The sequence below is a fragment of the Pteropus medius genome, unplaced genomic scaffold (genome assembly GCF_902729225.1).
Source record: "Pteropus medius unplaced genomic scaffold, Ma_sr-lr_union100, whole genome shotgun sequence".
Classification (NCBI taxonomy): domain Eukaryota; kingdom Metazoa; phylum Chordata; class Mammalia; order Chiroptera; family Pteropodidae; genus Pteropus; species Pteropus medius.
Window position 1 is genome coordinate 54,392,172 of NW_024349800.1, and position 12,513 is coordinate 54,404,684.

General features: G+C 48.8%; 1 long non-coding RNA gene across 1 annotated transcript; it reads right to left on the minus strand.

The window, feature by feature from the left end:
* Positions 1-3,641: 3,641 nt before the first annotated feature.
* LOC120621916 (uncharacterized) lies at positions 3,642-12,507 on the minus strand. Its single transcript, XR_005658343.1, has 3 exons — positions 12,271-12,507; positions 11,738-11,817; positions 3,642-5,155 (listed from the first exon to the last, which is right to left on the minus strand). It is a non-coding gene; the product is annotated as an uncharacterized LOC120621916 (long non-coding RNA).
* Positions 12,508-12,513: the final 6 nt, after the last annotated feature.

The window sequence follows — 12,513 nt, forward strand, 5'->3', positions numbered from 1 at the left end:
TCTGCTTTTGCTGAAGCAGCAAAGGCCAAGTTTAGTTCAGAGCTCTCCCTGTGGCTGAGCTTGGCAGAGTGTGTTGGAGATCCACCTAGCCGGGGCACGCCCTTGGCCTTGAAAGCGAGGAGGAACAGAGTGTACCCATGTGAGTTCTGGGTCTGCATTTTAAAAATAATGAATCAGGGTGCTGCCGACCCCTGAGTCCCATAGAAGTCCTGTTCCGTGTGTCTGCTTCCTGCCCTGGACCACAAGGGGCCAGCCCTGCAGAGTTCCAGGACTGTGTTTGACTTATGAAAAGTACAAGAGCTGCAAGACCAGACATCCGGACACACACACATCAGGACACATACCACATACGTGCAGGCACTCTTACACACGCATACGCACACACACACACATGGATTACAACTCATTCTAAAAAACTGAACCAAGCAGGCCTCAAATTTGCAGGGCCATTAGCATTTTGAAAAACATATTCTTTCTCCTTTTTAGGACTGAGGCCACGTTACGCTGTTCTTGGAGAACCAAGACAGGGTCGCAGAGACGCTCTTTTCTTTTTTCCTATTTGATTTATTGCTTTCTGTAAAAAGAAAAGGAAGTTGGATCAATGTATTCTCAACAGTGAAAAATGTTACCTCTTTCCCCAAAGTAGCTGGCTTGATTCTGTTCAATATTTGGAGGAGCCAAATGTGCCAAATCTTCATAAAGAGATGAAGGGAACAGTTTCTCATTTCTGGCTTGGCCCAATAAATCATATCGCAGAGGTAAGCAATACTGCTCCTCAAAGGGCCTGCCTGCCAGGACACTTCTCAGGACTCCAAGCCTGACCCTTCCAAGTTAGTCCAAGGTCTTGTTGGGGAGACATATAGCCTCCCAGAAGACTGAGTGATAGAACACATTAAAATGGCAGGTCAAGACCATAATGAAAGGCCACCACAGGGCCATGCGTCTTCACTGTCCTACAAAGGAGCAATACAAGATCTGTCAGAGGTGAGAGCTCACTTCAGGTTGGAGTGTTTAAGGAAGACTTTATAGAGGAGATAGCATTTTGGCTGGCCTAAAAGGTATGTACTATTTAGACCGGTCAGGAGAAATGAAGAAAGCATTGCAGGAGAGGGGACTAGCCTGAGCAAAGGCTAGGAGATCAGGACAATTTGAAAGGTCCCCTGAGTTTGGGGTCCAGTAACCAAATGTACCACAAAGGAAAACTTTCTGGGGAATAATGGAAGAAGAGGGGCTGAACTCTATTCAGGAGGCAGTGGGGGTAAAGAGAAAAGCATTGCAGATTTTTAAGTAGGAAAGATACAGCTAGTTAATATGTTAGGGCAATAACTCTTAAGATGTTGGCACGTGGTGTGAAGGGGACGAACCTGTCAAACACTTTCATGCACAAATCATGCCCAGGAAGCTTTTCCATAAAGGTTCTTGGCAGCCCCAACCCCATGAGGCTATAGCTGAGGACTGCCTTGAGGTAGGGGGAAAGATTAGCAAACTCCTAAATCATAGCCCTCTTTGTAATAGCTCTGGATGACGCTTTCTCATTTGCTTGTTCATAATTTTCATTGAACTAAGTATGGAAATATAATGTCTACTTTTTTTTATTCAACATTTTAAAACAGAATCTGGACCTGGAAACTATCATCATTATATGTTTTATTATGACCAGTTTGATATCCACATCCTCACCACATAGTGGGCCCCTCAAAATGCAAAAATTGTTTTATTTATCTCTGTCTCCCTAACCCCTAGCAGAGAGGCTGGCATAGAGAACTAAGTAGATGACCAATTTGTAGAATCAGGTAATAATGTTTTCATTACCCTGATGCTTATGCTAGTCAAGGCATTGTAAATGATTTATTGTGCTTTAGGGGTTAAACTATAAAAGTGGATATCTTTCATTTACCTTAAAAATAAACTCAGACTGTCAGGCCCTCTAATCTGGAAATTGTTATTTTTTTAAAAGAAAGTGTTAACTCTGGGCTTTCCTGCTCAACATACATTCAGCAAACCTCTGTGGCAGAGAACTTCCTTTAAACAGGTAAGAGCCTAGAGTCCCCTGAATAGATCCACCCCCATCTTCAGCCCTCGCTGACGAATGCCGAGAAGGCAGAAATGTCCATTCTTCTTCTCGGGACACCACCCTCCTCCAGACATTACAACCACTGGCAGAAGCCGGGGGGTAAATCTGCACACGCCCGGCTAATCTTGCAAAACATCCTCGTTGCAGGTGGGGTTCCCCAAAAAGTAGACTGTGATGGAGAAGAGGGCTCTGGAAGTTCCTTGAGGAGTGAGTTGGGGTGACTGTCTGTGGGAGAAGGAAGGAAGCGTGCTGGGCATGGGGAGAAGGTGGGCCGCGGTGCAATCACAGGGCCTCAGTGCACCCCACAGGGAACTCTGAACTTGGGCTTGCCCTTCAGAGTTGTCCCCCACTGGGGCGAGGGCGCGGCCTTTATACCCTCCCCCATCGACCATCACTGAATGTGTGCTGTCCCCTAGAAGGGGCCTAGCCCTGGACTAGGGCAATTCCCAGAGAGGCCATCAGGCAGCAGCAGTCCTGGCAGCTGGGAGATAAGTCCCCCTGTCCTGAGTGGGGGTCTTGGATGGTGCAGCACAGTGTCCACTACCTTCCTGAATGACCTGTGCAGACTTGCGGACTCTCAGGTACATGTAGGACAGCCAGACACTCAGAGCCCAGAGAAGCGGATCCAAACAGATCTGGATCTAAGTCTTGGCTCTGCCCTTACCACTGTCGACTGAGATTAAAATCGAACGTTCAGCGTCTCTCTTTCTCCATCCATAAACAGGGAATAAAACACTCGATAGGGTTTTTATGAGGATCAAAGAAATACAAAAAAAGGTCCTGGCTCAATACAATCACTACAGTGGTGCTGATAACGGGTGACCACAGTAATTGTCGTTATCTTAGCAGCTGCGGAGGCAAGGGTGGCTCCCTGGTTTTGGTGCCAGATGCTCTCAGGTGGGAGCTATGCCAAATCTAGGTGAAGAGCTGTCAGGTACATGGACCACTAAGCTCCAGAGGGTCTGTGAGAGTGACTGGTCATCTCCTTAGATCTCAGGCCAGTGTCCTGCTGAGTTCAAGGACACTGCTGTAGCAACATCATCAGGAACAATGGACATTACTGGGAAAGGGTTTTCAGCTGTCCTTGCCAGTAGAACACATGGAAGCTTCCATGTGCCAGGCACCGAGGGGCTGGGCCATGCGGCAGGGTTGGCAGTCACTATGCGGGCTCTTGGCCTATCACCGGGGCATGACTGCAGGACAGATTCGGGGTGTTTGAGTTCACTGTTTCCTCTTTCAGACAGTCAGCAAATAGAAAGCCACCTTGCTGGGATCATTTCTGAGCATATGGAAAGTTCAGAGTGTAATACCGCGGTCAAGGCCACCACGAGGAGATGCCAGAGCTCCGATCTTCCTTCTGATCGGGACCTTCCCTGAGGGGCTCGGAGCACTTTCCTGTGCTGACACTACTCGTCCTCAGGCCTCTCCTAGACTCCTCGTGGTCACACACAGGCTCTGGAATCAGAGAAGCCTGATTCCTCCGTCTAAACCCAATGTTCATCCTTCTCCAACTACGGGACCCTGGACAAGGGTCAGCGCCCTCCAGCAAGACCACCAGGCTCACAGCTGTAGCTGAACAAGTTGGGTTTATTACTCATTGCAGCGAGGGAAGCCACACACCAGGGGTGTCCCAGTAAGAAGGTGTTAGAAAGAACCAATGATAGGGTTTGGGTTTGGTGGGGTGGCTTGAGGGGGCGTCTAAGGAATAAGGAGTTTGCTTTAGATTGGATATTGTTATAAAGTGAGGGCAGGTGTATGGTCAGCTGTCTCAGTCAATCTTGCTGTAAGGAGGGCTGTGACGAGCTAAAGCTCTGGTTGGTAAAGTCACGGTCATTCATTTTGGTTCTGGGGGCAGTGGTATTTTGTGGGTGACATAGAAACATTGTTTTTGTCTGTGCTGAGACAAAGCGATGGAGTGGCCTTGCTTGGTCTCATCTTATCCTGTCTCAGGGTGCTCTTGGGTGAGGCTGGCATCCTGTGAGTTTGTCTGTGTCCAACAGGAGAAGAACAGGCTAGCTGTGAAGAGAAGGGCCACTTCCGGGCGCCAGGGGCAGCTCTGTTTTCCTTTCCTGCAGGTTACTGAATCTCTCCCTATATAAATTTCTCCATTTGTAAAATGGGAGATGAGTATTACCGAGAAAGAGGTTTTGAAGAATAAATCAGATCCTGCAGCACACAGAGCAGGAGCTCGCTGTAAGTCAGTCTCCAAGCCGCCTCACAGGAGCATCACGTGGCAGCTGCTCAAACACTCACTTTACAGATTAGGAAACTGGAGCAGAAAAGGTCAGTGCGTTTTGGTGAAAATCACAGGTAAAACAGCCACCCCCAAGGCTGCCGCTGAGATTCCCACCAGGGCTTGCACTTGAAAGGAAGGTCCTCCCTCAGCAAAGACGGCGGGAGATGGAAGCAAAGCCTCAGGTTCAGCCCTCGCTCTCCAGGGGCTGGAGCACTGCCCAGGACATGGGGAGGAGGGGCAGCAGCCACCATCAGGACCTGGGAACCAGGGGTCACCACGGGACCACCATGCTGGGTTTGCCTTGGCAGCCTCCACGCTGAGCTCATGAAGAGTGGCCTCAGACACAGAATCCAGGGAGTGACCCAGTGAGGCACAGAGTGCAGCCTGACTCTGAGCCAGGGACGGAGTCAGAACCCTGCTTCTGGTTCCCATCATTATCTTGTCTGATAATAGCAGAGTTCATCACAGTGAGATTTCCAGAATAAAGCCCACCCAGGCTGAGTTCCCCCAAATTATACCCTCTCCTCGGTAATTGCAAACTTGTTTGGGGCCTGTATCTGCCTTACAACAGCATTTCCATGAGGACCCGAGTGAGTGCCACCTCTCATTTGGTGGAACAAAAGGAAAATTGCACATTCTGCTAGGCTGGCTTCCCCAGCTCGGGGCAGTAGAAAGGCCTCGTCCCTTGAGTCAGGTCGGCTCCTTCTCAGCTGTGTGGATCTGGGAATACGTCAGCTTCAGTGTACTTGGTAGTGAAAGCTGCCTCATGCTTCCTATGGCCCAAGGCTGTTGCGAAGATCAAATGCCACATTCACATATGAGCACATAAAGGGCTCTAAAAAGAACTGTAAAATAAAATATAAAAATACTTCCTAGATAATGATTTTTGTTTACCAGCAAATAAAACAGATTTGAGGCAAAAGTGAAAAGACCACGTTATAACTAGAGAGTGCGCTGTGGTGATATAATTAATGTTCTTCCACGATGTTTGCTAATGATGGTTATTTCAGGACTCTGCAATTTGAGAAGTCACCTAAGTCTGTGATGTCTGGCTCTGTTTACTGAGGTAGAGAAGTTTATATATTATTTGATCAATCCATTCAGCAAAGATGTGGAGAGGGTCTAGGCTGTACCAGGCTCAGTTCTAGGAGCCGGGGACAACAGAGTTGTTAAGAAGCCCTGTAGAGCAGCTCCCCAGGCTGCATAGTGACTGAATTTGCTCTGCTCAGTCCCTGACTGTCCATGGGAGGCCTACAGATACCCAGATCTCAGGCAGACCCATCCCCACAGTAACCTCTCAGGAACTAGGCACGGAGTTGAGAGCGGCTGGAATGAAGCCAGGACAGTTGCCACTATGAAGGGTCACCAGATTGGGAAAGGGTCCTCACCTCATCTGAGGCAGAAGCTAAGTTCACGTGGGCTTTTTCTCTTCACACAGACCCTAGGCCGAACAGAGCTCATGCTCAGATCTATGGCTGTCCCTGAGACCACGTCCACAGAGGGACCCTCTTTCCCTACTTGAGGGGAGCCCAAGCCGTCTCCCTGAGCAGACACGAGTGGTCAGACCCCAGGATGATCTGCCTCTTCCATTTTCCTCCCCAGGTAAGTACCCTGGGAGACACCGGAATCCTTGGCAGTCTATTTCCCAGTCTGAATTATTTAATGTAGCTCCAGTCTGAAGCCATCATTGGCCTGGTGGGATCATTCAAAGTGAGATACTTACTGATCGGCAGGGTAATTCACATTGGGCTTGGGCTTAGGGACACTACATTTGGGTCTTTTCTAGGTCTCCCCACCACTGTACAGGGCAAACAGCCTCCTCATTCTTTCAGGTGATCAAGTGGATAATAATCTACTCAGAAAAACACACGCATGCACACGCACACACACATACACACACACACCCCAAGCACAAACATTTCCCAGAGTCATTACTATGTGCTGTAGGAAAATGTAAACAGCATTTTCCTAAATGCACACAACCCACCTGGCTTCCCCAGCCCGCTGCAAAGCAGGTGAACGCTCCTTTGTTCTTCCCGTTTTAAGATGATGCCCCCATTGTACATAAGAAACAGGACCCATTACAGACTCATCCATCCGCCCCTAATACCCACCACTTAATCCCCAAAGACCTCCAGAAGCTTTCCTTATTTTCCCCTGAACTTATTAGGTCGGGTCACATTCCTGAGATCGCTTATACTCTTGTCCAAATAACCCCTAGGGGTTTTACTCATCCAGTTAGGCAGGCAATGAAAGAATCATTTTCGCCAGAATTACTCTGCTGAATATAAATGTTGCTGAGTAGGTGAAAGGGAAGAGCCATGTGCCTGAGTGAGCTCATTAAGGAACACCCCAGGCGAACACCGTCCAGTCTTCCAGGGTCACCGCGGGGAAGTCAGGGTCACACTCTGCCCTGAGAGCCCCCCCAGCTGCACTGCAACCCAGCCCAGCCCAGCCTTAGCCCCGGTCTCTTATCCAGCCCAGTCAAATGGCTGCTAGTTAACGGTCGAGCTTGAAATGACACAGGAGCTGGGGTCCCCGCCCCAGCCCACATATCTTGGCTTACTCTCACTTCTCACCTGACCACAGGCCCGCGTGGGTGCATGCCCAGGCACAGTGTTGAAGGCAGCCGGGGCTCTGATCCCCAGCTGGAGTCCACAAAATCAAGGGCAGCAGGCAGCATGCTGGCTCATACTCTGACTATTTCTGAAACACTTAGAAAATTCTCCGCCTCCAGCTAGGATTTATGTTGAGATGGGAAGACTCAGAGAGGAATAGAGTAGAGCACAGCCCTGGGGTGGCCAACCAAACCCCAGGGTGAGGACACATATGTATGGCGGAGTTTCCAAGACAGTGGGTAGGAAACCCCAAACACTCTGGCTTTCGTGTTCCATGCTGTTGAGAAGTCTTAGAGGCCAGGAAGAAAACAGCCCTCTTTAGCTCTGCTTTGGTCAGCCTGTACCTGGAGTTTTCGACTTCTGGTTTTCCCATAGTTCTAGAGCTCACCCTTTCAGGGCCCCCTGTGCAGAGGAGGGCAAGGCCTTCACAACCACGTCTGGAAACGATGGCCAAACACTGACCTGTGGATGACTGGCCTGGAGCACAGCAGACATCATCCTAGCAGATCAGTTGACAACAGAGAGCAGCGTGGAACCCCAGATTGAAGGGCTGGGACCCCTAGTTAGGAGTTACAAGAAGGCAGCCTTTCCCTGTGAGAGGGCAGCCTTGTCCAAAGCTGGAAACGGTGCTCTCGTAAAGGAGCACCCGTCCGTTTCTCTCTGGAGGAGCGCAAGCAGAGGCAGAATGCTCCGGAAAGAACCCATCTGTGGAAAGTTGGACTCACTCTTCTTGTAGGCCTCTCCCATGCCAAGAACCCTGGTTCTGAGTCTGTAGATGGGCTGAGTTACTTATAGAGAGAGGGAGGGTCCTGGCTTTCCCCCATCAAAGCCTCCTGCCTGCAGGGCATTCCTGAGCCGCTTTTATCATTGGGCTTTGAAGGGAGAACAGTAATCCCATGCTTAAACCAAAACATCTTGCAGTGTGCCCTGGGCTTTGAACGGCACCCTTGATCTTTCCCACCACTCTGCAAGTTCCTGGGGACCCTTTGGGCTGGAAGGCGGGGGCGGGTGGAGGCTTGCCCAACACCTGCCCCAGCCCCAGCTGGAGTGTCTCAGGCCTTTGTCAGAGGGAGCAACTGGCATCTAGAATCAACTGATTTGACTTCCAGTCACTCAGGATCCTTCATAACAGCTGTGACTTCCTGGGATTCTATGAAGGAACCACAGGAGACCACAGCGGCCTTGATGTCTCTCCAAGATGTTGTCTGAGGAACATTGATTTTTCTGAGGAAGTCATTTCTAAGGGAAGCCCCTACTCATTTTTCAGTTCCTGAATAAACTAAAAGTTTAAATGGTTTAGGGAATTCACTAGCTATCGGGAATAACTAGCTAGTTAAGAAAGTGGTTAAACTCCTTAGAGTCTCAATTTTCTCATCTGACAAAAAAGAATCATATAATGCAGAACCGACATTCTGTGTTCCTAGGGACTGGCTCTGCATAGTGTGTGCTTATGTGTGTGAGATTTCACCAATGTTCATGTCCCATCATTTGCATAGATGCCTCCGTCAGCCAATGAGACAGCATGCTCAGGTCCAGTGAACCCGCCTCCAGCTCTTGGCTTGAAATAAAGTAGAGAGGGCCGCCTCTATCTGATGGGACTCCGGGACTGCTAACTCCTCTGATCTCAAAGTCACTCACTGGACAAAAGTTCTCAAAGCAAATTTTCTAACTGGAGGTGTTAAAACTAAGGCACAGTAAAGGAGTCTACAGTGGGGGCTTCTAGGCAGGGTGTGCATACACACACACACATATACATTCCTATTATGGGCCTCTTTTTTTTTTAGGGTAACATTGGTTAACAAAATCCAGTAAGGTTCAGGTATACAATTCTATTACAAGCCTTTGAGGTCATGAACCGTCTCTGATTCTACCTGGGATTCCTCGGGCCTGGCACACGGCAGTTGCTCAGTAAAGAGTTGATGATAAATGAATGATAAAAGAACACTCATAAAACCTCCTGAGGTTACACTACCAACATACTGAAAACTTATCATACCCTTTCCCAGTTACTCCTCAGATCTCTAACTGTGAACGTTTAGTTAATACCTAAAGTATCTTAAGGACTTTTTGTCGAGAGAGAGTAGGGGCTGGGGGGCGCAGGAGAAGGTGACTCGGGTTCCTACTTCTGCTCCTGATGAGCCATGTGACTGACCTTGGGCAGCCCCCCAGCCTCCATAGACCTCAGTTTTCCATCCTAAAAAAAGGCGTTGGATTAAATGACCTCTGGTGTCCCTGCCACTCCTGGCAGTGTATAAAAATTAAAATAATGTCTTAAAGAAAAAAAATCTTCATTCTAATAATGACTTTGACTTTAAAATTGTAAAAAATCTACCTTTATAATCTTCATTGTCTATTCATTAACATCCTCCAAAAGGAAGTAGCAAAGATTAAGAACCACTCTGGACTACCTTTGAAAGTCTGATTTGACCCTGTCTTGTTAGTGAGCCCCAAACCCGGCCAGGACAGGTCAGGGAAGAAAAGCACCCTGTTTTCCCTGAACGGGTGTTATTCAGGGTGTGCATGACTGTCACTAGATCCCCTGAATAAAGCTGGAGGCTCACAAAGGCGGCCTTTCAAGGAGATCATGAGCCCCACTGGTTCCATCCTGGGCTCCATCCCAGAGCAGCAGGACACAGCAAGTGACAGGAGCTGGGCAGCGTGGATGTGGTCTTCAGGGTCCCCTTTCCAAAGCCCGAACACTCTACCTGTCTTATGTACCAGAGACAGAGGAACGTGGCTTTTCTCAGGATCAGATGTGACTCTAGCAATGGCCAGCCCACCCTGCCAGACCTACAGTGGGTACAGATTCCTGGGTTGGAAAGGTGTTCTCCTTGTGAGACTTTGTCACCAAGTACCCTATGGGCATGAAAATTGATGGTGTCCCTAAAAGAAATGAACAGAGATTTGGCGCGGCAGGAGGGCCCTAGCACACCAAAATCAGGGTCCTTGAACCAGAGGGAAAGAAAAATGACCTCTACTTCATTGTTCATAAACTCATTCTTAGCTAGAAGATTTCTCAGATTCGGCCCTAAAGAAATGGAAAATGGTTGACATCAGCAAAGGGTACTCTGGGGGTGCCACTTGATGTCCTCTAACCAAGCCAGCAAAATGCCCCAAATTCCTTGAAAGGGTAGGGTGGGAAGATTCTGTGAGAACCTTGCTGGTGAGGCTACTGTTTACAACATGTGCTATAAAAGTGTTTGACTCACAGAGAGAGCCATCTTCATGCCAGTGACAGCTGCTGGCAGAGGCAAGAAGTGTGAGGTCACTGGCTGTGGCTGCTCTGCCACTCCCTGAGGTCACTGCAGGTCAGTTGCAGCCAAGCAACAGAAGCAGCTGCAGATTGGACCAGGCAGGAGAGGGGAGGCAGCAGCTGAACGGCTGCCCAGAGCCCACAGAACAAGTTGGTTTGCCAGGTGGGTGTCCAGAGCCGTAGGTTCTTCTTTGCTTCTCTTGGCTATTCTGTGAATTGACAGTGTCCACTTCTGCGAGCAGAATTGGCTACAAAACCTGTGATGACTCTGGCAGCCATCGAAGAGCAGTAGCCATGGCTCTGTGCTACGTCATGGCTACGTCACCAAGCACACCAAGTCCGTGCAGAGCATAATCCGAGAGACAAGTGGCTTCGCCTCCTTCAAGCGGCGTGCTATAGACCTGCTCAAGGTCTCCAAGCCCAAACAGGCCCTCAAGTTCATCAAGAAAATGACAGGACACACATCTGCCCCAAGAGGAAGAGAGAGGAGCTAAGCAACATCCTTGGCAGCCTTGGTGGCCAAGGACTGAGCCCTCTCCCCTCTGTGCATAATAAAACCTTTTAGACATAAACAAACAAACAAACAAACAACTTGTGGACCCAGTGCCAAATTAAAACATGGGTTCCCTGTTCAAAAATTAAGAATTTCAAGATGGCAACAGTGTCATGTTAAACTAAGTGCAAGGTCCTTCTGAACACCAGGCTCCGCGCAGCTGCGCAAATCATGTGCCCGTGACGATGGCTCCTCTCCGGGGATTATCCTATTCTGTGTGAGTCCTTCCCATAGGAGTTCACCTTCATAGTCTGAGGACAAGTTAATTATCAACACCATTCCCATCTGCTTCAGGAAAATAAACTACAACGACTAAAGTGCTTCCATTTCACAAGTATTAACTGAACATTCACCCCGTGGCAGGCACCCAGCGGGGAACAAAGGCTGTGCCCTCCTGGCATTTACATTCTAGCAGGGGAAGAAGCAGCTTGCTTCAGGCCTTCCCCCAAACCTTACAGAGGTGGCTTGCAGGCCAGCAGACTCTGAATTAGCTCCTTCATAAATTAACCTTTGTCCTAGAAAGTCATACAGTTCATTGCTAAATTGTTCCTTGAATTTTTTTCACATGTTATTTTTGCCTCCACAGCAGGGCCATGAGCTCTTTGTCTCATAAGAAAGGTCCTCATTTAGTGCATCATTCAACAAATGTTTACTCAGCGCTTGTGCCAGGCCCAGCTCTAGATGCCCGGGATACAAATAATTATAAGACAGGTCCTGTACTCCAGGAGACCGCCATTTTAGATGGGAGCCATATAATTAATTCACAGCTCCGCTAAAGAGGGATGAGAATGGCCATAAAAGAAGGAATGATGTGTTTTGAGCAGAAAAGGGAGATAGAGCAAGTCAGGAAAGGTGGATGGCGTTTGAGCTCTTCTTTGAAGACCTCCTGAAAACAAAACTCAGGCTTGTGTCTTCATGGGGACCTCTCCAAGGAGCATCCCCTAGCTAACTGCAGCCCCCTCCCCCTTGTTCTTCCCCAGCACCTGGGAACACCGGGTCTTACCTTTTGAGAGCTCTGCCCATCTGATACTCGATTTCCCTCCACAACATTTTGGACCGGGGTCAACGAGCTCTGCCATGAATCTGTTCAATCAGAGTGCTCATGACCTTTGACTCGTGACCTTTTGGACTGTTCTGATTGCCGGTTTAGGGTTCTATCCCAGACACCTGTTCTCAGCCCAAGTTCTAAAATCAGACTTCCTGCTTTCAAACAAGGAAAGACAAGCGACTCTCCCCGACCTCGCCTCCCACCCCTGCGCAGCCTCACCAGGTCACAGACCACCCCCGGGGTTTGGCCTAGACTCCTCAGAACCTGGAATTTGGCACAGTTGAGTCGATTCAGGGATCTATTTCTAAGTCACTTGGAGAAAACCTGCCAAAGTGTGGCGGGAACAGCCAAGTCTCCATTCAGCAGCCGGCCCTCCCCAGGACACCACCCCAGATACTGTCAAGGTCAGGCATTACCAGGAACTGAAGTTCAGGGTCAGCTTTCTGAAAAAGCTGAAATGTGGGGAGGGTGAACACAGAGGGATTTACCTTTGAATGCGAATCTTCTTACTGCACCCTGGCCCTGTGCTTCTGCTCCTGATGGTATAATTTTTTGTTCTTACTTAACAAGGAAGTTTAAAACAAAAAAATTGGAGCCAACCCTAAACAAAGGGATCTCCTCCAGTCTAATCCTGCAGGCTAATTAAGCCGGGCTCCTACCTCCTTGCCAGGAGAACCAGTTTGCCCAGACTTATAGTGAATATCAGCTCACTCCTGGTGAGTTTCGTAAAC